The sequence below is a fragment of the Tupaia chinensis genome, unplaced genomic scaffold, assembly GCF_000334495.1.
Source record: "Tupaia chinensis unplaced genomic scaffold, TupChi_1.0 Scaffold145907_1, whole genome shotgun sequence".
In the NCBI taxonomy this organism is placed as follows: domain Eukaryota; kingdom Metazoa; phylum Chordata; class Mammalia; order Scandentia; family Tupaiidae; genus Tupaia; species Tupaia belangeri.
Window position 1 is genome coordinate 156,173 of NW_006205765.1, and position 10,822 is coordinate 166,994.

A 10,822-nucleotide genomic window follows, 5' to 3' on the forward strand; every position below is an offset into this window, starting at 1 on the left:
CTCTTTTTTATAAAAAAAGAAGATTTTGCTTTAGGGTGCATGCAATCTCTGAATAGAGAGAGACAGAGACAGTGAGAGAGAAAGTGAGAAATCATCTACCAGAGGGGATTGCCACATCACAGTCCCTTCTCCTCCACATCTACCAGAGAGGATTGCCACGTCACAGTCCCTTCTCCTCCAGTCCCCTCCTGGGAACTTGGGCATACAACTAACAGTATTTTTTAGCTCATTAACCAATATCTCCCTATCTCCTCCTCCTGTCTACCCTTCTCATCTTAGAGTAACTACTATTCTACTCTCTCTTCCTATGAGGTCAATTTTTTAGCTTCTGTACATGAGTGGGAACATGCACCTTTTTCTAGGTCTTCATACACATTGTTAAACACGGAAGCACCAATCTGATATTTCAGGAACAGGATGTTAGAAATGGAGCAGTTATGGATCAGCAGGTGGCATGGTGGTTAAAGCGCTGGATTTCACATGGCTGACTTTGTGGTTTGAGTTCTGACCCAGTGGCTTAAAAAACATGCTGGACAAGTGTAAGTCCATGTCCAAAAATCCCAGGATGAGAATGGAGGAGAAGGGATTGTGGTGTGACCATCCCCTCTGGGGGATTATTTCTCACTTCCCCTAGCTCTCTGTCTCTTTTTGGCTAATGCATGCACCCTATAGCAAAACTCTAAAAAGAAAGAAATGGAGCAGTCATGTTAGATGGTAAAGAAACTATCCCAAGGGCACATAGCCTTGCAGTAAATTACTGTTGTCATTTAATTTTTTGAAGCACAAAGGATTGTGTTTTTCTACCCTCTTAATATGAGGTTTCATCACATGACTTGCTCTGGCAAATTAAATATGGATAGAAATGTCATATGACTCAGAAAGAAGTTTTTGAAACTCGTATAGAAGCTTTGAAAGTCATAAAGAAGTTTTTAAAACTCATTATGTATATCACAATATTCTTTTCCTATTAGAAGGTGAGTATAGAAGACTGTACTCTCCATCAGCCTGATTTTTGATCCATGACAGGCATGTAGCCAGAAAGAGAAATGATCTTCATTATTGTAAGGTTTAGGTGTTGTTAGTTATCACAGCTCAACCTATTCTAATATATACCATCAATATAACGACTTACTTTAATCCATTTTTTTAATTTGCTCTAGGATACATGTGCTTGCTGAAGAGAGACAGAAAGAGAGAAAGAGAAAGTGAGACAGCACTCCCCAGAGGGGATGACCATGCCGTAGTCCCTTCCTGTCCATTCTCCTCTCAGCACACATACACACACCTGGCATGTTTTTCAAGATGCCAGATCTGGAACTCAAACAATATAGTCAGCTATGTGAGATTCAACCACCATAACCACCATGCCAACCAGCTGGTCCCACTATACTTCATTTTTACCCAAGCCCTTAGTGCCTTTCTCCCTCCATCCCCACTTTTCACCAGAGACACCACAAATATCTATGGACCATTTACCCTGTTAAATCCACTCTTATCAAGAATGTGGAAAATAAAATCTTTCACCACACAGAAACTTCCCACCCTTCAGTCAATGTTTCTCCCACTGTGTGGGGAGAATCAACCTCGATAGTTTAGAAAGATTCATGTCTAATTTTATTGAAAAGGGAAATCAGTGCATTCCCTTTGTAGATGGTATGACTGAATAATTCATTGAAAGCTTCATTATCTATAATTGTGATAACACACACTTTAAAATAAAGTATTACACATATCAAATATCTCTGATACATTTCCGAGCAAATATGTGCACATATGTAATCAGCTGTGGTAATCAACTGCACATCAACAAAGAATCGGAGTGTTTCAGGGGCGTAAAGATGCCGTTACAGTGAACAATCATTTGGCAGTGTGGCTTATTTTAATAGACACATCACTTTAAAATAAGTCTTCACCATCTGCTGCAGCCTCTAATTACAAATGCAACAAGAACATAATTCACAATTGCATCATTAAAAAGTAAGACATAAGGGATTTAATGCATGCCTATGTCCTTTTTTAATGCAGCAGACGTCTGTTCATCTTGCGTTTCAGGCACAAATTGGCGGTAAAACTTTCTTTCTCTCCATGCTGAAATTTCCCAGAGAGTAGAGTGCTGCAGGAGACAACAGGAAATCCATACAAAGGTGCTTAGTTGTCATAAATATTCATAGGCCATAATCCTATCGATATTAGATTTACTTGTCAACATTGTTTTTTGTATGCAAAAAACCCTATCTTTAAACAATGTACATATGAAGATTAAGAAACAGTCTATTCAGCGAGAAGTACAGATAAAACCATTTCATTTGACCAGTGCAAATAGCTTAGACATTCACATTTGGTTTAGATGTCTATAATAAACTGATCTTTTAGCAGCCCACATTCCAAATGTTACACAAAACTGGCTTGATAATCCCAGCCTCTGCCAGGCCCGTAACTTAAAAAAAGAATACATAGTACTAAAGCATCTTGTTTAAGGTCAATTCTTTATTTTTTCTTCAAGCCTAATTATTCAAAGAGTGCTGAGGGAAAAATGTGTTATGGTAGAGACCGTCAATTTAGAAGTTTAGATTGGCAAACCTGTCCCTTCTGGATATTTGCCTGAAGGACAGGTATTTTTTGCCAAATAGATAGAAGTCTTTGTTATGGCTTTAAGGTCTAAATGGTAATATTATTAAACAAAAAAATAAATAAATAATCTACTCAATTATGCATTTTAAAAAAAACAAATAATGACAATCCACTTTCTTTTTAAAAAGCATAAAATATTTGGGACCAGCAGTTTTTGCAACGGCTATGTCTCTGGACTCTCATGTAGCCAACTGCGGTTCAAGTCTCAGACCTGGTGGCTTAAACTCAAGCTGGGCACATGTACGTGTGTGCCCAAGATCCCGAGAGGAGAATGGAGGAGAAGGGATTTGGGGGTGGCCAACCCCCTGGGGGATGACTTTTTGCTTTCTGTCTCTCTCTGTCTTTCTGGCGAGTGCATGCACCCTATAACAAAAATCTCTCCAAAATAAATAAATAAATAAATAAATAAATAAATACGGTTCTTTAGTAATTCCTAATCTTCAACAAAACACACTAATAGTTTAATCCAGCCCAAGTAGATTTTCTTGTTTACCAGCATCATCCTCACAATAGCTAGTATTTTTTATTATTTATATTATTTTATTTGTTATTATTACTATTTCACATGTGTTCACCAGAGGGAAACAGAGAGAGAGAGGAAAAGCAAGCCGACAGGTCTGGGACTTGACCCATAGTTGGTTACGTGGGAAGTCTAGCGCCTCAACCACCATGCCACCTGCTGGCCCCAAAAGTTGTTATTTCTTTAATGAGATCTGTTACTATTTCCTACATTAAACATGGAGAAAAATATTCATTGACTTCTAGTGTGGTACCATAACATGTGTATATCAATAGTGACATATATTCTGTTCTTCTGCAATCCTGGAGTTTTTGAAATACAAGACAAATATTCTTAACACATGTTATATTAGCACAATAAGCTATATAATTACACCGAAGTCTCTTTTTCTCCATTTCTCCATCCTGTCAAGATTTTGGACAGAAAAAGGGGCTATGGCATGACCATGTCCCACTGGGAAGTTCTTTCTATCTCTTTCTGATGAGCACACATGCACCCTCTGGCAATACAAAAATTAAAATAGGAATAATTACATTTTCAGTCACAAAAAATCATTTTTATCTCCTCAACCTTTAGATTCTTTGAAGTGAAAGCTTATGTTATTCAAACTTTAGATCATTTTGTTCAAAAAGTTCCATGTACATAAAACTAATCTCTAAAACATATTGAAACTATATAACAGAAATCATAAGAACAAATAATGTTTAAAGCATCTAAACAAAACCTATAGTTTTAGTACTAAACCTATAAAACAACTTCTCAATAAAGCCCTATCATTCCATTTTCTAAACTGTAATTTCAGTTTCTTACCACAGGACAAAACAGAACAACAAAATGTCTTAGAATGATAAATAGGGTCTTACAGGAGTCCTTGAGTGGACAAACACTCTTAATTCATCTTATGTCTTCAGTCAGAAAACAATGTGATTCAACCACATCAGAATAGTTGTTTACTACTCTCTTCAAGAAACTTCAGAGAAGGCTCCCTAATACTTGCCAGCCTTCTCCCCCGCCTCCCCCAACACACACACACATACATACTCCAGTTTCTAGAAATTCATCCTAGGGTCTCACAGTCACTTTTGGGTAAGAAATTCGTTCTAAGCTCAATGCTGTATTCTCCTCAGACCTTTCATCAATGGGAAAGGAGAACTGATATCTGTCTTCAGCAGGATAAATAGCCTTCCTCTATTTTAAGATTTATTGATTTTGTTTCACATAGCCTTACTGTCTCTTGATTAAACAATGCAAATGCTTTTATCTTGTCATTATTTTCATTTTACTGGTATTATCTGGTCAGCATCAATTCTTTTCCTTAGAAATTTCATAAAAACATTTTAAATTAAGTTTTTAAAGCCATATCCAATTTTAGCAGTTATAGCTTCTGCCACTTTGAGTTTTCTTTATTATCACAAAGTTCAATTTTCCCAGATCAGATTTTACGCATCTAAATTTTGTCAGGAAGATTTAATTTTGCCATCATTTTTTTAGCCGATAACAAATTCTACCTGAGTAGTTTTAGTCATTGTCAGTTTTATTTCATTGCCATCAGCTCTGCTAGTAAAAACCATTATGAATTTGATAAAAGAAAGATAGCTTGTATTTATTTCTTAGCTAACCCATGAGAAAACTGTCAGCAGTTTCTGTGAAGTGGAAATAGAGACAAAAAGCAGGGTATGAAAGGAAAAGGGAGATAGAGTGTAAGAGGAGAGATCTAAGAGAGAGTAGAAACACAAATCCACACTCACAATAAAGTGGCAAGAAAAGCTACAGCAGTTTTACCATATCAGCAACTCAGCTGCAAGATACACCATGTGGTTAAAATATTCTCCAGCCAAAATAGTGGCATCTATACACACAGTTTCAATGACGCTGCAGTTTTTCAGTTATTGTCCAGTTTCATAAAATTATATTTTGAATGATAAGAACTGAACCTGAATTTCATACTCGCCAAATGGTATCATCCATGCTGTATGAACAGGGAAAGTTTGGCCATAGTTTGTTCAGCCATCCAGTTGTTCCTTCATTTACTAAATAAATATGAGTTGCTCAGACCATAGCAAATATGGTGCTAAGTACTAAAGCCACAGGGATATGAGCTAGCTCAAGCCTCTGGCTGTTCTCATGGGCATGAAGGACCACATATTGTGACATAAAATAATGAATTAACTACATACAAACCGTGGTTAGTGTTTTGAAGGAATAAATACAGTGAGGAGGCAATCAGTGGGATAGAAAACCTCTTGGAGGAAGTGAAATTGGAGTTGAAACCTGAAGAGTAGACAGACACACAGCTATGAAATGACAATGGAGTAGAGAGCAAGCACCCCTAGGCCAGAAAGACCATGAGCTTTTCTATAAAGTTTAAAGTACAGAAGTAGATGGATGTGTTTGGAGATTAGAGAGCAAGTGAAGTATTGCAAAATAAGATATCTCCCTCTGACAAGTGTAAATTGATACACAAATACAATGGTTATCCTTAGTAAATTTAAAGCTTAAAAATGTTCTAGATAAATATTAGAGTACTGAAGTCTGAAATGTGCATTCTACTTTCAGTTTCCTATTAAACTGGTTTGCAATTCACCTTAAATACTCAAAACCAGAAAATAAAAATATTATGTAAGAATGCAAGTCATATTTCATATTAACAAGTCTAAGATTACATATTTTAATCTGCTTGAGGGATAATTGGAGGTCTGCTTTTACTCGAAGTTCCTGAAACATAATTTTCCCTATTGGTTTAACGCAGTATGCAAAGCCCTGAGGAATATTTCTGCAACAAAGACCTTTCCCCATCAAACACAGGAAGAAAACTAACTTCATTTCCTCCTGTTCCTTCCTGCCACAAATCTACCTTCATATCAGAAGACAAACTGACCCCCAAACACAGGTGTAATTCTATATTCTATTTTAAATGCCATCAGATTTGAAACCCAAGTAATTAACAGCTCACTAGGGACCCTAGTGAAATAAAACCATCTTTGATCCTATTCCAAAATCCTTTGCCAAATGGATGGGCAGCTCAACCCCCTCTGCTTTCCCATTAATTGAAATGAATAACTATATCAGAAGAATGTTGTACGCAGGCGAGCAGGTTACAAGGGGGGTGTGTTTTTCAGCTTGATCATTAGAGGAGTTAATTTGAGTGCTGGGATAGTATAAATATTGACATGTACAATTATCTCCCATCCTAAACTAAGCTAGCATTGTGACTCTCTGGCATCTTGAAGGAACAGAGGCATATGAGATATATCTTATCTTTAAAGTAAAAAGCTCTGGTTCTTTTCTTATATCCAAGAAAAGGCCATATTTTTTTCTAATATTTTAATATACAGAAAATGGCCTTCTGATCCAGTGGGATCATACACAAACTATGTGTATAAGATAGAATTGGAGCTATCATAGAATAGTGGCCCCATAGCACAGTGTTAAGCACAGTGTGTAGGGAGCCAGATTCCGCATAGCTTACCAAGGTTGGAATCCCAGCCTGAGTGTCTTGAAAAACACACTGGCATGTATGTTCATGCCCAAAATCCTGATGGAGAAATGGTAGAAAAAGAATTGTAGCCTCATTGAAGGGTGTTCTATCTTTTCCTTTCTCTTTCCTTCTCTCTTCCTTTCTCTCTGGCCATTTGAAAAAAAAAAGAGAAAAGAGAGAGAAAAGGAAAGAAAAGAAAAGAAAAAAGAGAAGAAGAGAAGGGAAGAGAGAAGAGAAGAGAAGAGAAGAGAAGAGAAGAGAAGAGAAGAGAAGAGAAGAGAAAAGAGAAGAGAAAAGAGAAGAGAAAAAAGAGAAGAGAAAGGAAGAAAAGATAAGAAAGGAAGAAAAGAAAAGAAAAGACAAAACAAGACAAGACAGGATGGCTTTTTACTAATTCATTCCTCTTGCTCAAATCTTTTAATTATCCCTAGTGGTTTACATAGTGTGGTCCAAATGACATATCAGTTTTATTTGTAAACATCATTTGGATGGAACCAAAGGGTACCTGATTATTTATCATTTTAAAATATTGATAGATAAGCGGGGATATAATTAATGATCATTGGTTTCTATTTAAAAAATGGTAGTGACCATTTGTTTAACTCCTACTTTCCACCAGGCACATTATTGATCCCAGCTGCCCTGAACCACTGTTTTAAAGAATCTCCCAGCTCTAACACCAAGATGAGAATTGGGTTTGGTTTGGTCTCAGCTCTGCCCCATTCTAGCTGTGATCTTGCAGAAATCACTATGCCATAACTGAGCCCAACTTTCTTCTGCTACAAAATTAATTTCACCTACCTTAAAGAGCCACATGGTAGTTAAATGGAATTTTAAAACATATCAAATATTTTTAAACAGTAAAGTTTTACCTGACTATAGTACATACTTATTAGCAATTATTCCTTTTTTTTAATGTTTTCTATAGGATGTGTGTAGTTATCAGAGACAGAGAGAGATAAAGTGAGAAGGCACACCCCTAAGAGAGATGGCATGCTGAAATCCCATCTCCTCCATTTTTCTCTTGGGATTTTGGGCACCCAGGCAGATGTCCCCAGTATGGTTTCCAAACTGCCAGGTCCAGAGTTCAAAATGTGTATGTGGAATCCAGATGTCTTAACCATCCTGCCACCAGCTAGCCCTACAATTATTGTTTATAAAATACTTAAAACTTGCTAAATATGGAAGCACATCGTTCTCAAACATTCCCTCTAATCTCAACACAACCCAAAGAGTAAGTATATTTTCATTTTTCAGAGAGGGAATGCATGTACTGAGAGGAGAAATACCTTGCCTGAGATTTAACCAGAATAAAAACCTCTGTCTGGACAGCCAGTGGCATGGCAGCTAAGGGGCTGATCCTACATGGCCAACTGCATGGTTCAAATTCCAGACTCATCAGTTTAAGAAATATGCTGGGCACATGTGTTTATGTTCCCAAAATCCCAACAAAGGAGGAATGGAAAAGAAGGGATTACGATGTGATCATCACCCATTAGAGGAATTGGTGCTTTCTCACTTCTCTCTTCCCCTGCCTCTCTTTCTCTCTCTCTCTGGAAAGCATGCATGCCCTCTGACAAGTTTAAGAAGAAAAGAAAAACCTCTGTTAATGATGTCAAAATAGTCTCAGAAATTATATTAGCAAAAGATCCAATGATATGACAGTAGGGAAGATAATCATAGATACCAGAGACTCTAAGGGAGGGAAGTGAATGGTTGAGCGTGAGTGGAAGGAGCAAAGGGAAGAATTACTTAACAAACACAGACATAGGGTGCATGTGCTCGCCGGAGAGACAGAGAGAGAAAGCGAAAAATCACCCCCCCGGTAGGTGCACAGCCACACTCCAATGCCTCTATTCTCTCAGGATTTGGGGCATGCATGCACATGTGCCTGTCATGAATTTTAATTCACCAGTCCAGGACTCAAACCATAGTCAACTCCATAGGAGTCCAGCAATGTAACCATTATGCCATCTGCGAGTTCAATTTAAAGTCCTCTATTGAAAATAATGTATGTGGTACTATCCTTGACTGGATTGTCACATACTGCAAGCACCCTTTGAAAAACCATATTGTATGGGCCATCAGGTGGCATGAAGGTTAAGGTATTGGATTCCACCTGGCTGACTATGCAGTTCAAGACCTGGACCTGGCAGCCTGAATATCATGCTGTGTACATGCGCATGTGTGCCCAAAATCCCAAGATGAGAATGGAGGAGAAGAGATTGCAGCATGGCTATCCCCCTGGGGGGGGAAGGGGCTGATTTCTCATTTTCTCTCTCTTTCTATCTCTCTCTGCACCCTATAGCAAAAAACAAATTAAAAAAAAAAACTCTTTATCGTGCACTATAGAGATGCACAATGATTAAACATAAATAAGAATTCATACAATTTAAAAATGGAGGGGGAAAAAACTAGGCCAGTTGGAAACTCCAATTGTCTTCTGAATTATTTTAAAGTTACAAGGAATAATCTGCAAATATTGCATATGCATGATCGCAATGTGAGTATACAAGATAAATATACATCTTCAACAAATTCATTAAGCTGCCAATCACACAAAATCAAAGTAAAATTTGTACCTAAGGAGTGGAAAGTCATTGAGTCAACCGATGTCTCCCTGTACTCTCTAGAGCCCAGTTACATAAAATTAGTGTGTGCCAAGGTGGAGAAGGTGAACCACTTGGGCTATAAATTTCCCTATAGTGTCAAAGGTACAACAACTCCTGGGTGAGATATGGTACCTTCCCATCTGCTGGGGATATTCATTACTTTCAAATGGCCTTAGTCCATTGGGTGATGACTTCTGCCCAGTTGTTTTCATGCCCCCTGCAGAGTTTAACAACTTGTTTTGCTTTCTCCTACAGAAGTCTCAAGGTCTAAGTGAGGTTACATCAAGTAAGAAAATGGAACATAACAAGAAAATGCATCTGTAGAATCTAGGCTGTCCATGCAACTCCACAATATTAGTCATATATGATCACCCATATTAGCCAAGAAAGACTAGCTGTGATTGGGGAAATAAACTATATGGTCTTTGTGGCTGAATACAGCAAAAGTTTATATCCTGCTTAGGCAAAATCCTCTTCTATGGAGCAACTCCCCAGAGTAGTCATCCTGTTTTCTTCTTGTAGCTCTGCCATCTCAATGTGAGACCTCCAAAGTCAATAAAGCAGAAATGAAAAAGCTAGAGGGTCATCTAAGACCTTTCACTGCTTCAGCTTTAGAAGGGATATATGTTTCTTTCTCTCGTTTCATTAGCTGGGCCTAATCATGTGGCCGTAGCTACCAAAGAAGTCCTGTCTTACACTATCCAAGGAGGAGGGAAGAATCAGAGGAGCTACTCCCCACACTTTTCACCACTTCATGCAATGAGCAAAGGTACTATGACAGCTGCTGGGATTCAAGTATAAATTGGACCCAGACCCTGCCCATGAAGGACTCACATCCTTGTAGAGGAGTCAATACACAGAGTTTACCGTTAAACACTCTGATTTGTTCTATAATCCAGCAATAAATAGGGTATTTGAAATTCATAATACAGTGCACTTAATTACAACAAGGGGCAAAAGAGAAGATTCACAGAACAAATAGCCTAGAGTGGAAACAAAACCAATTTTTGCATGTCACTCCACAAAATATATGAGGACAATAGCCGAAAGAAGAAAAGAAGAAAGAGTTGCTACATAGTTTTTCTAACTCTTTCTCAGAAAGGTCCCAACAGCAGAGGGAAACAATAAGGTGCTAAGAAAATCCTGGAGCTGCCTGCCTCATCTTGCCCTTTCTGTGAATCCCATGTTTGTAACACAAATGTAGGCATATAACAGAGCTCTTTGTTTTCATGCAAACAACACCTTTTCCCCATAATTAAAACTGCAAGTAAAATTATTACTGAGTTAACCTCGTTTTGCCGTGAGTCCTTGCACTCTTGGCACAACGCTGTGTGCCTCCCTCCTGTGTGAAAAGCACTGATCTGGAAATAATCCAGAGCAACAGGCCCCATGATTGTCCTGACTGCCAAAAATAAGCTTTATGACTTAGAAAGGGGTCACTTTATTTTATTATGCACCTCAGTTTGTCCACCTGTAAAATTAGGTTATTACCTGCAACATTTTCAAAGTCTCTTTAAACTTATTTTTTCTTTTTCTTTTTTTTTTTTTTTTTTTTTTTTTTTTTGACGAGTGTTTTGTTTT

The 10,822-nt window shown here is 37.7% G+C and overlaps 1 long non-coding RNA gene across 1 annotated transcript in view; it reads right to left on the minus strand.

Annotated features, from left to right (window-relative positions):
- Positions 1-1,804: 1,804 nt before the first annotated feature.
- The window catches only part of LOC102486044 (uncharacterized), an 11,252-nt gene continuing 2,234 nt past the window's right edge, over positions 1,805-10,822 (minus strand). Inside the window, exon 3 of the long non-coding RNA XR_337430.3 lies at positions 1,805-2,113. This is a non-coding gene — a long non-coding RNA (uncharacterized LOC102486044). The remainder of the gene's footprint in view (positions 2,114-10,822) is intronic.